Source organism: Phocoena sinus, chromosome 6 (genome assembly GCF_008692025.1).
Source record: "Phocoena sinus isolate mPhoSin1 chromosome 6, mPhoSin1.pri, whole genome shotgun sequence".
NCBI classification, from domain to species: domain Eukaryota; kingdom Metazoa; phylum Chordata; class Mammalia; order Artiodactyla; family Phocoenidae; genus Phocoena; species Phocoena sinus.
The window spans coordinates 54,444,066-54,461,032 of record NC_045768.1 but is presented as its reverse complement, the minus strand read 5'-3'; the positions used below and the strand labels follow the sequence as shown (position 1 = coordinate 54,461,032).

The following is a 16,967-nucleotide window of genomic DNA, read 5'->3' as shown; positions in this document are numbered from 1 at the left end:
TATCCCCATATCCCCTCCCTCTTGCATCTCCCTCCCACCCTCCCTATCCCAACCCTCTAGGTGGGAGATCAGGGAGCTGATCTCCCTGTGCTATGCAGCTGCATCCCACTAGCTATCTGTTTTACGTTTGGCAGTGTATATATGTCAATGCCACTCTCTCACTTTGTCCCACCTTACCCTTCCCCCTCCCCGTGTCCTCAAGTCCATTCTCTACATCTGTGTCTTTATTCCTGTCCCGCCCCTAGGTTCTTCAGAACCTTTTTTTTTTTTTTAAGATTCCATATATATGTGTTAGCGTAAGGTATTTGTTTTTCTGGCTTACTTCACTCTGTATGACAGACTCTAGGTCCTTCAACCTCACTACAAATAACTTAATTCTGTTTCTTTTTATGGTTGAGTAATATTCCATTGTATATATGTGCCACATCTTCTTTATCCACTTATCTGTCAATGGACACTTAGGTAGCTTCCGTGTCCTGGCTATTGTAAATAGAGCTGCAATGAACATTGTGGTACATGACTCTTCTTGAATTATGGTTTTCTCAGGGTATATGCCCAGCAGTGGGATTGCTGGGTCATATGGTAGTTCTATTTTTAGTTTTTTAAGGAACCTCCATACTGTTCTCCATAGTGGCTGTATCAATTTACATTCCCACCAACAGTGCAAGAGGGTTCCCTTTTCTCCACACCCTCTCCAGCATTTATTGTTTGTAGATTTTTTGATGATGGCTATTCTGACTGGTGTGAGATGATATCTCATTGTAGTTTTGATTTGCATTTCTCTAATGATTGGTGATGTTGAGCATTCTTTCACGTGTTTGTTGGCAATCTGTATATCTTCTTTGGAGAAATGTCTATTTAGGTCTTCTGCCTATTTTTGGATTGGGTTATTTGGGTTTTTTTTATATTGAGCTGTGCGAGCTGCTTGTATATTTTGGAGATTAATCCTTTGTCAGTTGCTTCATTTGCAAATATTTTCTCCCATTCTGAGGGTTGTCTTTTTGTCTTGTTTATGGTTTCCTTTGCTGTGCAAAAGCTCTTAAGTTTCATTAGGTCCCATTTGTTTATTTTTGTTTTTGTTTCCATTTCTCAAAAATATGGGACGCTTCACGAATTTGCGTGTCATCCTTGTGCAGGGGCCATGCTAATCTCCATATCATTCCAATTTTTAGTATATGTGCTGCCAAAGCGAGCACTTATTTAATTTTAGATATCTTCTTGTCAGCTTGTATTAAGAAACATTAAGAAACATGAGAACTTATGAGTAAATGGTGTGCTAATTCTAATAAGTACGGTGTGGTTGCAGTGTGCTATGGACACAGCTAGACAAGATCGGTAGGCTACTGCGTGGTGAGGTCTTACTCACTGGGACTCAGAGTCAGGGTAGAACAGCAGTCATGTTCAGTTCATCCTGACACAGGATTGACCATGAGAGTGTACTAACGTTACTCTGTGCGAGCACAGAAGAAACTGCCTTTCAATCTGACTGGGATTTAATGGCATTCAAAGTGGAGGTGACAGTTTTGAAGAAAGATTAATAGTAACCTTAAATTTGCAGAACTTTCTATTTGGCCATAAGATTTCTTAACATTTAGGTAATATTTTAGTGACTCTCTGTAGAGAGCATGAATAAGTATTAGTAACTGAAGCTCATTGCTTGGATCATAGAGATTAATGGTTATAATACACATACTGCAAATATTGTGGATAATATATATGGGATAAATAACTTTTTTGTTTTAATTTTGTTCATGAACCTTGTATCATGACCATGATAAATTACGTAATTGTTGTTAATGCTAATTCAAAGGCTGTGGAGCTGAAAGAGATCTTAAATATCATATAGTCCCATGGTAACCTGTATTTTTTTAAAATTTAATTCATGATAAAATAAATGTAATGTAAAATTTACCATCATAACCATTTTAAGGGTACAGTTCAATCATGTTAAGTAGATTCACATTGCTGTGCAACCAGCCTCAAGAACTCTTTTCATCTTGCAAAACTGAAACTTTATACCCATTAAACAGCAACTCCCCATTTCCCCTGGTAACCTCTATTCTACTTTCTGTCTCTATGAATTTGATGACTCTAGGCACCTCATGTAAGTGGAATCATATACAATTTGCCTTTTTGTGGTTGGCTTATTTCACTTAGTCACTTAGCATAATGTCCTCAAGGTTCATCTATGATGTAGCATGTGTCAGAATTCCTTCCTTTTTAAAGCTAATATTCCATTGTATGTATACACATTTTGTGGATCCATTCATCTGTTGAGACACTTGAGTTGCTTTCAGCTTTTGTCTGTTGTGAATAGTGCTGCTGTGAACATGAGGATACAAGTGTTTCTCTGAGACTCTGCTTTCAGTTCCTTTTGGGTATATACCCAGGAATGAAATTGCTGGGTCATATGGTATATCCTATTTTTAACTTTTTTGAGGAACTGCCATACTCTTTTCCACACCGGCTGCACCATTTTACATTCCCACCAACAGTACACAAAGGTTCCAGTTTCTCCACATCCTCATCAGCATTTGTTATCTTCTTTTTCTTTTCAATAGTAGCCATTCTAATAAGTGGAAGGTGGTACCTATATTTTTAAAAGTCCATTTCCTTTCTGTTTCTTTCTCTCCTCCTAGTCTTTCTCCTCCCCCTCCCTCTGCTTCTTTCCTCTTCACCTACTCCTCCCTCTCTTTCTCTCTCCTGTCTCCTCCTGATCTTCCCAGAACTGCTTTGAAGGAATGGGATTAAGAAACCTACAGCTTCACCTTTGCTCACTCCTTTTGCTACTCAAGTGGCAAAGAGAACAGAAAAGAGAAAACGTGGACCTATTTGACTTTTTTATTTTAAGGTTGAGGAAACTGAGGTCCAGAAAAATGAATTGACTTGGCCACAGCCACACAAAAAATTAAGACTAGAATTCCTAACTCTCTGTTTAATAGTTTCTGAAAGTATATAGAGGTCAAAGAAATCTTGGGAGATCTCTATTAATTTTTTGCTGAGTTAAGACTGAATTAGCTTTCTCAGGTTTATCTATTCTGTAGTGTAATATTTTCTAAAGTGTGGAATGTATATTCCATTGGGATGTGAAGTGATTTTAAATGGTCCAAGATGATAAGATGGACTTCAAGTGGTTATGGGAAAGAGATTTAAGAAAACATTGAATCACAGAGTGAGGAAATTATTCCTTCTTCCATTCTCTGTCACTCGAAGTAATAAACATGGTCAATTTGGTGCAGCATATCTGTAATACCTCACAAATATTTGTTAATCTTCCCCTACTCCCAGGTACACACTTAAAAAAAAAAGCATGATTCAGACTCAGAGATAATAGGCAGCAATAGCTGGCTAGTATTAAATAACTGTTTTGATATCATTTATTTTTAGTGTATTGTAATAATGAAAGTTGGAAGGTATTAGTTTTCTAGTTCTTGTGTTATAAAAGTTTTTCAAGAAATTTTATAATTGGGGAATTTAAAGAAACTGTTAAGTATATGAAAAGACAGGTGGTACAATGAAATGGCATGTGTGTTGTCTTAGTGTAGGTAGTTAAAAAGCAAACTTGGATATGAAGGTTTCAGTGCAAGTAGTTTATTTGGGGGATGATCCCAGGAAATGCCAATAGGTTATTGGGAAAGTGAGACAGGGAAGGGATTTTATCTAACAGAGATTATATTACTATACAAGTTACAACTGTAGCTAATCGGAGATGGATCACATTGGGGCAGTCTGGGAGCCAGTGTTATGCCACATCTCAGAGTTATTTCACCTGAGGGCAAAGGAAGCCTAGGGTATTTATATAGACTCCTGTCAGTCATTGGCCACTCACAGGTGGGGGTTAATTTCCTGACATTTCTGGCTGAAATGCAGGTGGGCAAAGAGGGTGCTAAGGGTCTGATAAATCTCTCAGATGCTGTAGTGTAAAGCTAGACCAGTGTATGTTGAAGTGGTAAGGGTGAGTGTGTATGGCCATGGGGTACACAACATTTGCTACCTAATGCTACATGTGTGTTAGAGGAATGACTACCTTTGGTAATTTCTATTGTGGCCAAACATTTTCAGAGAAAATGGATTTTATAGCCATCTTTGTAATTAAGCTCTAAAGTCTTGAAACTGAAAAGGAAACTTTTCTTGGTATTAAACATAGCCCTTCTTAAAGTTGCTACTTAACGTTTACCTTCTTAGATCCTTTTCTCAATGGGCAGAGTACTGAAGGTCTATGTGTATAGTATTTATCTAGTTGAATAAAGACTGTTATTAATTCCACCCCAGTAGTCTGTTCCCTACTAACCCACATTATTTTAGGCTTTCTTTGTTAAGTCATTTCCCAGTCATTTAGTAATTTATATTACTTGTTCCTGTACTTTCTCCAGCTTCTCTTCATCTTGCTTAAGTTGATGAGGCTATTTTCCATAACTGCTTTTTCAAGATAATACATTTATCGAAGTCTTATATAATTTACATTTCTGGCCACATGTAAAACTTCATAGTTTATTAATAATTCATCATCATTTGAATGGTAATTTAAATTTTAGTTATACAGATTACTGAAATTATCCCCAAAGCCATAGCATATCTATATCAATTATTTGATAGTTATTATAATGTATTTTGGAGCCATGTAAGTAGAAACACTGATTTAATCCTCAGTACTCTGTGCTAATATAAAGTTAAAATTAAACAATAGGAATTAACTGTGCTGCAAAAGAAATTGAATTGATTACATTATTTTGTAAGTATCTAAATTCATTTGCTTTATCTTCTTAACTCCATTGGCAGAAGAGAAAAAGTACTGTACTGCTGGCATTATAAATAGAAACGTCTGAAAAATGAAAGCCACGGTAGATTATAAATAGGCAACTCTGATGTTTAGAGAACTCACCCTTGATAGCAACTAACAGTGTCCCACTTCAGTGATATATATACAATAGCAAATAAATTGAATGACTTTACTTCTGATCAGTTTTTCCCTTAAGCAGAGTGAAATAATTCAGTAGTTATTTTGCTTCATTTAAAAAAACCAAAATTCAAAAAGAGTCATGTACCAAAATGTTCATTGCAGCTCTATTTACAATAGCCCGGAGATGGAAACAACCTAAGTGTCCATCATCGGATGAATGGATAAAGAAGATGTGGCACATATATACAATGGAATATTACTCAGCCTTAAAAAGAAACGAAATTGAGCTATTTGTAATGAGATGGATAGACCTAGAGTCTGCATACAGAGTAAAGTAAGTCAGAAAGAAAAAGACAAATACCGTATGCTAACACATATATATGGAATTTAAGAAAAAAAAATGTCATGAAGAACCTAGGGGTAAGACAGGAATAAAGACGCAGACCTACTGGAGAACGGACTTGAGGATATGGGGTGGGGGAAGGGTGAGCTTTGACAGGGTAAGAGAGAGTCATGGACATATACACACTAACAAACGTAGTAAGGTAGATAGCTAGTGGGAAGCAGCCGCATGGCACAGGGATATTAGCTCAGTGCTTTGTGACAGCCTGGAGGGGTGGGATGGGGAGAGTGGGAGGGAGGGAGACGCAAGAGGGAAGACATATGGGAACATATGTATATGTATAACTGATTCACTTTGTTATAAAGCAGAAACTAACACACCATTGTAAAGCAATTATACCCCAATAAAGATGTTAAAAAAAAAAAAAAATGGATTGGGCTTCCCTGGTGGCGCAGTGGTTGAGAGTCTGCCTGCTGATGCAGGGGACACGGGTTCGTACCTCGGTCCAGGAAGATCCCACATGCTGTGGAGCAGCTGGGCCTGTGAGCCATGGCCGCTGAGCCTGCGTGTCCGGAGCCTGTGCTCCGCAAAAGGGAGAGGCCACAACAGTGAGAGGCCCGCGTACTGCAAAAAAATAAAAATAAAAAAAATAAAATAAAAAAGGATTTATTTTATGTTAATACACAGTAATTTGAAGAATCTTTGTTTAATTATGTTCTTGGTCATCATTCCCACAGATGTTTTATGATACTGTTGTGGCCACATATCATTATGAAAACTTAATAAATTACTGCTTCATTTTTATGGGGGAAACACCTACTCCTCCCCCTAAATTACACACACACACACACACAGACACACACACACAGACACACACAGACACACACACACACAGAGGCATCTATTCTCAGTTTGGAATTAGTTACATTCTGTAATTGTGTTTTCATTATAGTCAAGAAGTATTTTACCTACATTTATTTTTTTGCCATTTAGTTTTTGGTGAGCTGCAATTTATTTACAGTGAAATACATGGATCTTAGGTGACACTATTCAGTGTGCTGTGAGAAGTGATTTTATCCCTATACCTATACTTTGTTCAAGATACGGGATATTTTTGTCATGCCAGACACTTTTCTGTGCCTCTTCCCAGCCCATCTCTGCCCTCCTCTCCCCTCATATCAATCCAATTGTGTCTTAGGCACTTCTCATTTACAGATTATATATTATTAAGTTTTGTTTCATTTTTTAAAAGCCATGTACCTCACAGAAGAATTTGAAGTTAAAGAGTTAACAATTTATTGAATACTGTTTTGAACTATTGATTAGGTAAGGACTGAATATTGATGTTACGATTCTATAAAGCTCCAAGATAGATCACATGCTAGTCCCCAAAACAAGCATCTTTTCTGACCACAATGCTGTGGGACTAGAAATCAACTACAAGAGAAAAACTGCAAAAAACACAAACAGGTGGAGGCTAAACAGTTTGTTTAGCCTGAACAACCAATGGATCACTGAAAAAATCAAAGGGGAAATTAAAAAATACCTGGAAACAATGAAAATGAAAACACAATGATCCAAAACCTATGGGATGCACCAAAGCAGTGCTAAGAGCAGTACTATCGTTTATAGCGATACAAGCTTACCTCAAGAAACAAGAAAAATCTCAAGTAAATAACCTAACCTTACACCTAAAGAAGCTAGAAAAATAAGAACAAACAAAACCAAAAGTTAGTAGAAAGGAAAGAAATCATGATCAGAGCAAAATTAAATGAAACAGAGACTAAAATTCAATAGGAAAGATCAATGAAACTAAGACCTGGTTCTTTAAAAAGTTACACAAAATTGATGAACCTTTAGCTAGACTTATTAAGAAAAAAAGAGAATTATTTAACATAGTTTTGGAAGTTTTAGCCACAGCAGTCAGAAAAGAAAAAGAAATAAAAGGAATCCAAATTGGAAAAGAAGAAGTAAAGCTGTCACTGTTTGCAAATGACATGATACTATACATAGAGAATCCTAAAGATGCTACCAGAAAACTACTAGAGCTAAACCATGAATTTGGTAAAGTAGCAGGATACAAAATTAATGCACAGAAATCTCTTGCATAGCTATATACTAATGATGAAAAATCTGAAAGAGAAATTAAGGAAACACTCCCATTTACCATTGCAACAAAAAGAATAAAATACCTAGGAATAAACCTACCTAAGGAGACAAAAGACCTGTATGCAGAAAACTATAAGACACTGATGAAAGAAATAAAAGATGATACAAACAGATGGAGAGATATACCATGTTCTTGGATTGGAAGAATCAACATTGTGAAAATGACTATACTACCCAGAGCAATCTACAGATTCAATGCAATCCCTATCAAACTACCAAAGGCATTTTTCACCGAACTAGAACAAAAAATTTCACAATTTGTATGGAAGCATAAAAGACCCCGAATAGCCAAAGCAATCTTGAGAAAGAAAAACGAAGCTGGAGGAATCAGGCTCCCTGACTTCAGACTATGCTACAAGGCTACAGCAACCAAGACAGTATGGTACTGGCACAAAAACAGAAATATAGATCAATGGAACAGAATAGAAAGCCCAGAGATAAACCCACATACATATGGTCACCTTATCTTTGATAAAGGAGGCAAGAGTGTACAATGGAGAAAAGGCAGCCTCTTCAGTAAATGGTATTGGGAAAACTGGGCAGCTACATGTTAAAGAATGAAATTAGAACACTCCCTAATACCATACACAAAAATAAACTCAAGATGGATTAAAGACCTAAATGTAAGGCCAGACACTATCAAACTCTTAGAGGAAAACATAGGCAGAACACTCTATGAGAGAAATCACAGCAAGATCCTTTTTGACCCACCTCCTAGAGAAATGGAAATAAAAACAAAAATAAACAAATGGGACCTACTGAAACTTAAAAAGTTTTGCACAGCAAAGGAAACCACAAACAAGACGAAAAGACAACCCTCAGAATGGGAAAAAATATTTGCAAATGAAGCAACTGACAAAGGATTAATCTCCAAAATATACAAGCAGCTCATGCAGCTCAATATCAGAAAAAACAAACAACCCAATCCAAAAATGGGCAGAAGCCCTAAATAGACATTTCTCCAAAGAAAATATACAGTTTGCCAACAAACACATGAAAGAATGCTGAACGTCACTCATCATTAGAGAAATGCAAATCAAAACTACAATGAGGTATCACCTCACACCAATCAGAGTGGCCATCATCAAAAAATTTACAAACAGTAAATGCTGGAGAGCATGTGGAGAAAAGGGATCCCTCTTGCACTGTTGGTGGGAGTGTAAATTGTTACAGCCACTGTGGAGAATAGTATGGAGGTTCCTCAAAAAACTAAAAATAGAACTACCATATGACCCAGCAATCCCACTGCTGGGCATATACCCTCAGAAAACCATGTACCACAATGTTTATTGCATAACTATTTACAATAGCCAGGACATGGAAGCAACCTAAGTGTCCATTGACAGATGAATGGATAAAGAAGATCTGGCACATATATACAGTGGAATATTCCTCAGCCATAAAAAGAAATGAAATTGAGTTATTTTTAGTGAGGTGGATGGATCTAGAGTCTGTCATACAAAGTGAAGTAAGTCAGAAAGAGAAAAACAAATACCATATGCTAACACATATATATGGAATCTTTAAAAAAAATGGTTCTGAAGAACCTAGGGGCAGGACAGGAATAAAGACGCAGATGTAGAGAATGGACTTGAGGACACAGGGAGGAGGAAGGGTGAGCTGGGCTGAAGTGAGAGAGTGGCATGGACATATATACACTACCAGTGTAAAATAGATAGCTTGTGGGAAGCAGCTCCAGAGCACAGGGAGATCAGCTGGGTGCTTTGTGACCACCCGGAGGAGTGGGTGGGATAGGGAGGGTGGGAGGGAGATGCAAGATGGAGGAGGTATGGGGATATATGAATATGTATAGCTGATTCACTTTGTTATAAAGCAGATACTAATACACCATTATAAAGCAATTATACTCCAATAAAAATGTTAAAGAAAAAGAAAAAAAAAGCCCAAGTCAATAAAATCGGAAGTGATAAAGGACAAGTTATACCTGATACCACATAAATACGAAGGATCATAAGAGACTACCACTAACAATATATGCCTATAAATTGAGCAACCTAGAAGAAATGGACAGATTTCTAGAAACATACAACCTTCCAAGACTGAACCAGGAAGAAAGAGAAAATATGAATAGACCAATTACCAGTAATGGAAAAATATGTGTAGTGTAATTTTTAAGAGTAATTTTTAATATTTGTACTTTTTGACTTTATAAATATTTTACAATTTGGGTTAATATGGAATTGAGCTCTATATATAGTTTACATGTACTCATCTGATAACTTTCTGGAGATCATTTAAAATGTTTTTGACTATTTCAAGTGCCCAAACTGGCCATGTATACAAATTTAAAAAATTTATTTTTAATTAAAAAAAATAAAATTTGTCTGTAAACCTAATTCGTCATTGATTCAGCCCCAAATTAGTCATCAACCATTTTTTTGACCCATATCTTTAGTCATTTATCTTAGGCTTCAAAACATTTTTACTTTTGCTAATGTAAAAGTATTCTTCACCTAAATAGTTATCTAATGTAATATGTCGTCAGTGCTTACAAGGCCCCATCTTTTTACTTCTTTGGAAGCAGCCTTTCATGGTAGAATGTTTTTTCCTACCATTCCAATGAATTTTATTCTTTAAAATAGCATATGGGTGGAGCTATTAAATGAATAAGTCATAAAGTAAAGAAAAATAAAATGCATTTATTTAGGAATAATATGAGAACTGAACTTTCTTACTCCCTTCGCTATCACCTTCTTCTTTTTGCTGTTTTTCTCCCCTAATGTGCCATTTGCCTGTGTGGTTTTTTGGGTTTTTTTTCTTGTTCATTGGCAACTTAGAGCTATTTGTTGAATTTCAGTTTGTGCTCGCCTCCTTTCCTTCATCAAATCCTTATTGAGGGTTTACTATGTTCCAGGCATTGTGATAGAGGATAAAGAAGAAACAGGTATTGTTCCTGCCTTCATGGGGCTTACATACAAAACACAATTCTCTCTCTCTTCTCTACATCAGAACTAGCTTTGTTTTTGTGGGGAAGTTACTTGTACTAAGATGTAAATGGATGGCAAAATATGAAATTTAAATTATCAACTACAGTGCTTAGGAATGGGCAAAGCATTAGCTCAAAGGGATCATTCTCCCTTTGCATGAGGTTCCATGCAAATCATCAGGTTCCATGATTTGTATGAGGTTCCATGCAAATCATCAGGCAAATGGTAAGTAGAGTTTAGATGTGCTTTCCCAACAACTGTTAAATTGACTGCAATATGTGCTACCAACATGCAGGGACAACTTGGTGGTTAGATCAATAATACCTTTTGTTTACTGAGTGAAAAACCATGGAGACATCAAAGAAAATCAATTAAGGAAATAAGATCCCTGTCCATCGTCCTGATAAGACCATCTGTTAAAATTTCAAGAAAGATAATGGTTCCTTAGTCTATCACTACACTTCTGTTATTTGTATTTCATAGAAATTGGCATTTTGAGGAGAGCAGTATTGGAGAAGTCAATAATTTTAAAAATCATTTTTGACTAAGAAACAACTTTAAAATTTATTTTAGACAATGCGTGAGTTTTCTTTTTAATTAACTCTCATAACATTGTTTTAATAGTTCTAACAAGTAGCTAACCATTATTCCATGTTATAGCATTTTCTTTAAATTCTTTCTACTCTATTTTTACTTCCCTCTAATTTGTTTTCAGATTCTAAAACTTAATGTTTCTCTCAATTCCATCAAAATTAAAATCGTGATCTTTCATATTCACTAAACTTTTTTCTTTTTGTATTTATTCCTTTGTTTTAAAAATTTTACCCAAGAACTATATGCAACACATTTTGTTAAAGAGGATTGAAATAGTATAGAAGCATGCAGACAGAATAAGTGAAGCTTATTTTATTGTCAGTCTTGTCATTGAGTACCATTATAATTTTCTTTCAACATATCTTCTGAAAAATTATATAATTCAGCCATATGCCAGTTCAAAATTCTCTAAGCATAGCACAGGGAGATCAGCTCAGTGCTCTGTGATGACCTACAAGGGTCGGATAGAGAGGGTGGGAGGGAGACTCGAGAGAGGGGATATGTGGACATGTGTATGCATATGGCTGATTCACTTTGGTGTACAACAGAAACTAACACAGTATTGTGAAGCAGTTATACTCCAGTAAATATCTATTAAAAAAATTCTCTAAGCTGATTTCAGAGTATGCATAATTCTGTATTTCTGAAGAGTATGAAGAGTTTTAGAAATTTAACATACTGTGTAATAAAGTGCATTTTCACTTAAAGGCAAAGGTAAATAGTGCAGTAATTTATACCAGTGGATTGACAGTGTTGATTAATTACTATTTTACTAAAATATTGTATTTGCCTTTAAACATTGTAGTCACTATAGATAATGACTGAAAGAAACTTGGTTATTGTATATATCCTGGCCTCTTGTGAAATAGATTTTGGATTCTAGCGTTTGATAACAGTATTCTCCTAATTTTCATTAGGTGATTTACGCAATGACTTTTGAGGTTCTTTTTTGTCCTTTGATATTTTTGTTTTTGATTTACTGTGTACCTTAAATATTCAAACTTTTACAGGAAGAATTAGCCTTTTATTTCCCCAAAGTCTTAAAATTTAGCAGGAAATTAAAGATTTTGGTTGGCCTATATGTCTTAATTAGGAACTATTAATGCAAATACAGGTGAGGAAGGGGGAAGTGGTTCTGAGTGTATTTTCTTTTCCCTCGGAATCCTGAAAACCCATGGAGGGGGAAAGTGGTAATAACAATTGCTTTGGAGTCTATCTGGATTAGTTTCCTATTGCTGTGTAACAAATTACAACAAATTTAGTGGCTTAAAACAACACCCATTTATTATCTCATAATTTCTATAAATCATAAGTCTGGGGGGACTCAACTGGGTTCTCTGTTCTAGGTCTGAGAAGACTGAAATTAAGGTGTCTGTCACACTGGGCTTTTATGTAGTGGTCCTAGGGAAGAATTCACTTTCAGGCTCTTTCAGGTTGTTGGGGAGAATTCATTTCCTTCCTTTCAGTTATAGAGGACTGAGGTCTCTGTTTTCTTGCTGGCTGTCAGCTGGGGTGTGCTCTCTGCTCCTAGAGGCTGCCCACATCACTTCTCACGTGGCCTCTCCTTCTGCAAACGTGCATGTCGAAGTGTTCTCTGCTTTAACTCTCTGACCTCCTCTTCTGCCACCAGCCAGAGAAGCACTCTAATTTGAAAGGCTTATGAGGCTGGGTCAGTCCCAATTTTAAGCTAATCGTGCCATGTAACACAATCACGGAAGAGATTTCTCATCACTTTCGTAGGTTACAGGGATGCAGGTTTGGAATCTGAGAGATTTTTAGAATTCTGCCTACGATATCACTTCAAAAAATAGCATCAGTCTTCATAATAGGTCACTCATAACCAGTGAGCTGGGGGAAGCATGTAACTCAACATATGAAAGGCCATTAAGGAGGCCTAAATGTTAAAATGAGATTTTTGCTGCAAAGGATATATGGTGAGATTACTATGTTTGGGCAGTCTGGATGGGCAGACTCAGTCTTATACAGAATTCATTTCTCTCCCAAACAAATGCATAATTTCAATATAATCCAATCAAAACATCAAACAGGGTTTTCTTAAAAGTTGAAAAGCTAATTCATGGAAGAGATTATAGAAAAGAAGAGCTGTGAAGGACTTGTTCTACCAATCTTATAAAATACTACAAAGCTATAGTAATAAAAACTGAGTGGTAACAGACCAGGAGTAAATAAACAGATCCATGTATAAATGAGAACTTAGTTCATGATAAATATACCCTTTCAAATTAAAAAAAAGATAATGCAGTAAATGGTGTTGAGAAAAATTAGTTATCTGTTTAGAAAAAAATAAAGGTATACCTTTGTCTTAATACCCCAAATAGATTGTAGAACTAATCAGTTTTAAAACTGCAAAACCAATAGAAACAAAATCAGGAGACTATTTTTTTATAATGTTAAAAAGGGGAAGATCGTCTTACATAGAATATAAAACATCACAAGGCTTATAGGAAAGGCGTTGATATATTTGGCCAAGTAATAGTTAATAAACACCATAAAAAGAGTTAAAGGAAAAATATATATTAAATAAATTGGAGTAAAAATTTCATCATGTTTAACAAGATCCTGTAAATCATTAAGGGAAGACAAGCAATGCAATAGATAAATGGACATAAGATATGAATAGACTATTCACACAACGTGAGAAACCAATTGCCAGTAAACATATGGAGAGGATCAACTCTATAGAATGTTTGATTAAAAACTAGATCTATTCCTTCTTTATAGCACTTTTTTTATAATAGAAAAAAAGTAGCCTGAATATTCATAAATAGTGGAATGGTTAAGTAAGTTTTATCTATACTATAGCATACTATGAAACCAATAAAAATAGTTGTACATGCATGTACACACAGACACACATACATACACACTTGAAAAGAGCTCCAAGATGTATTGTTAAGTGAAGAACAGTAAGTAGCAGGAGAACACATTATCTGGTTCATATATGTACTATTGAAAAAAAAGGTATTTTATCAGATACATAGAATGTTCAGGTGTGTATTTTCCCTTATATTCAGGTTGGGCCCTGTGGCATATTCTGGATAGTAGTTGGTGAGTGTATTATTTGTGAGTCAAGGCATTTAGGAGCTATGATGCCACCTCTATAATCTTTAGCTCCTCTGAGGCTACATCAGGATGACACAACTACAAAGTGGTAGAGCCTTGTTAATCAGAGTACCCTCTGTTAGATGAGTAACTTAGGAGTTAAAGCACTGAGTTTTGGGGGCTGTTTGTTGTTGCAGTTGGTGCTAACTCTTCTGCTCCTGGCTAGCACAGAGACAAAAATGCACATGAAGGTGAATTTATTGGTAGGATGTTGGAGGACTGCATGCTGTCCTATGGTTGGTTAATCAGGTTGGTCATTATGTCCAGGAACAGGAATAGCCGGAAGTGAGTGTGAGCATAAAGCAGGAGGCAATCACATTTTACCCTGATTTTCTTTTTGTTTGAATCATATGCAACTGTATTTATGTGTAAATTTTATTATGAAAATATTAGGATAAGTAAAATAAAATATTGCTAAAAAGTAGGTGATATGCCAAGTTTGCTTCAAAATTAACTTGACCCTTGCTATGGTAGTATTACGGCTACTACTCATTTTGTTTAGGAGTTTAGGTAACTAATAAGTTGATACAATGAAGTAACTAATTGTTTCAATTCATGTATGAAATAAGTTTGCTAAAGTGGAAAGTCTTTTGGTGAAACTCTCATTATTAAAGAGTATGATTTATAGCATATGATATGTAGTATAGTATTTTTAATTTTCAGTCCTTTGCAGACTGCTTAATGACTTTGCTTTTTCCGAAGTCCACTATATAGTTATTTTTTACTTAGCCAGTTTTCTGTAAAATTACTTAAATGAATTCATTTAATAAGGAGAACCTTATATTTCTACCAGAAATGAAAAACTAGTATCCCTTGACATAAATGGAAGATAAACATAAAATTAAATACAGTAAAAATGAAATAATATTACATGATTTGGCTAACTGCTTTTGCTTGACAACACCCAACACTGGGGCCTGCTTTCCTTTAAAAAGTGAGATTGTTAGCCTCAGAGGTGGTAAAGACTGAGACCTTCTCCTTGACCTATCAGAATGCTTTAAAAATAATTGAAAATGGAACAAATTCTTAGGATATGGTTCATAGTTATTTACTCTCTTGCCTATGTATCACCAATGTCATTAATCCCACATTTGGGGAAACACTGGTATTATAGGAAGAATTCTAGGATTGGATTCAGAATACCTAGCATCATTGCTACTTGTCACTTACCATGTCTTTGGGTTGTCACTATGTCTTTGAACTTATGTCACTGTTTATAAAATGGGGGCAAAAATGCCTACCATCTTTAATTCATCTCAGAATTTTTGTGAGGAACAAATGAGATAATATTGTATATCACTATTAATAATAGTTTTAGTAGTAGTTTAACAATAGTATATAACTAAGGAATTCTATTATTTTAAGTTACAGTGCTTTGACTACCAACACCTAAGTTTAATAATTCATTCTCTTAGTTCTGTGTACTCCACCCCAAGGGAGTCAGCATCTCTCTTGCAAATATGCTTCATTACCATAGACACTGGGAGCACGTGTGAATCTGCATCTATGCCGTCTCACCAGGGAAGACATTTAAAGTGCATACTCTGATGGTCAGTCTAGAGTTGCAAAATGTATTTTATGCATAGCTAGATCTTCTGATGTGCTGCTTACATTTATTGATATTCTAAGTTTCTATAGTTTGATTTAGTACTAGAGAGACTAGAGAAGCCTCCTATTCTAAAGACTTGTCCTAATACTGCAGCAAGATTGGAATACTGAGCTCATTTGCTCTTTCTGGCAACCAGAGTGGTGTTTAGTAAATTTCTTCCCCCAGAAATTATTACTTAGTTTAGTAGAATCTTAGTATTGGTCTGTCCTGCTGGACCCCAAGGGGAATAATGTTTAAGACAGTGTTAGAATCATGACAAAAAATGTTCCTCACTTGTAGGAAGTAGTTGTAACTTTGTTCTTTTTGACTCACAAAAATGGCTTTATATATATTTTATGTAATATCTATCAAATTTGTCATTGAGAAATCCTTATAAACTAAATCTATTCTGAGTCACATCCCTGCTACTAAAAACACTTACCCTCTTGCCTTTGGAAACTTGCTTCACCTTTTCCAGTTAGCTCCTGCTCTTTGATGTTAATCAGGTATTTTTTGGGAGATAGATGGTAGGCAGGTAGGGATGATTTATTGAACTCATTCACTCCCAATTGATTCCCTCATTTTCATATGGTCAGAAGTGCAAGAAAATGAGCCAGGACCTTAATCACTAACTACATTATTAGCCTTCATATGACTCTACTTGAAGTCCAAGTGTAGCAGTAATGTTTACACTTTCATAATAACTTCTAGTTGCCTATAGCAATCACATAGTTTTAGTAAATAATTCCTGTACATTTCATGTTTACCTCTGGCCCTGTTGAAGAAGCAGAGTTTGTGATGTTTGTTGGATTTGAATGTGCTAGAAGCATCATTTATTTACATAAAGTCTACTATGAGAAAAGTATATCCAAAAATCTGAGTGTTTCTGAAAAAAAAAAATGGGAGAGCTACATAGTTTATAAGTGAGAGAGTTAACTAACACAGGGACAGTGAGTGAATTTACAATGTAAATGAACAAATTCCTTTTTTACATAAAATGAACTCTGTCATTTCAATGAACAATATCCTGTTTTCCACCAGTTCACATTCATCACATTCTTTGAAGTGGAAGGCTACCAGTCTTAGAAGATTAAACAGGAATTTTGTAGTTATCACTGCATATCCCAGGAAGAACTTTGTAAATTAACATTAAAGATCTAGGGAAACGTCTTGTTCTTTCTCAGCAAACACAAGGAGAGACTTTAAGTAACATTTTTTTCTAACCTGTCCTGTCACTTAACCATGCTCTTTGTTCACTGTGATCTTGTGATCATAATGTATAAACATCCGGTACCTGCAAAT

General features: G+C 35.6%; 1 protein-coding gene and 1 non-coding gene across 8 annotated transcripts in view; one reads left to right on the top strand and one right to left on the bottom strand.

The window, feature by feature from the left end:
• Positions 1-16,967, top strand: part of RFX3 (regulatory factor X3) — a 290,721-nt gene that overhangs the window by 150,788 nt on the left and 122,966 nt on the right. The gene's annotated exons all lie outside the window — the stretch shown is intronic.
• On the bottom strand, positions 1,092-1,196 carry LOC116756228. The gene has a single exon (XR_004350596.1). It is a non-coding gene; the product is annotated as a U6 spliceosomal RNA (small nuclear RNA).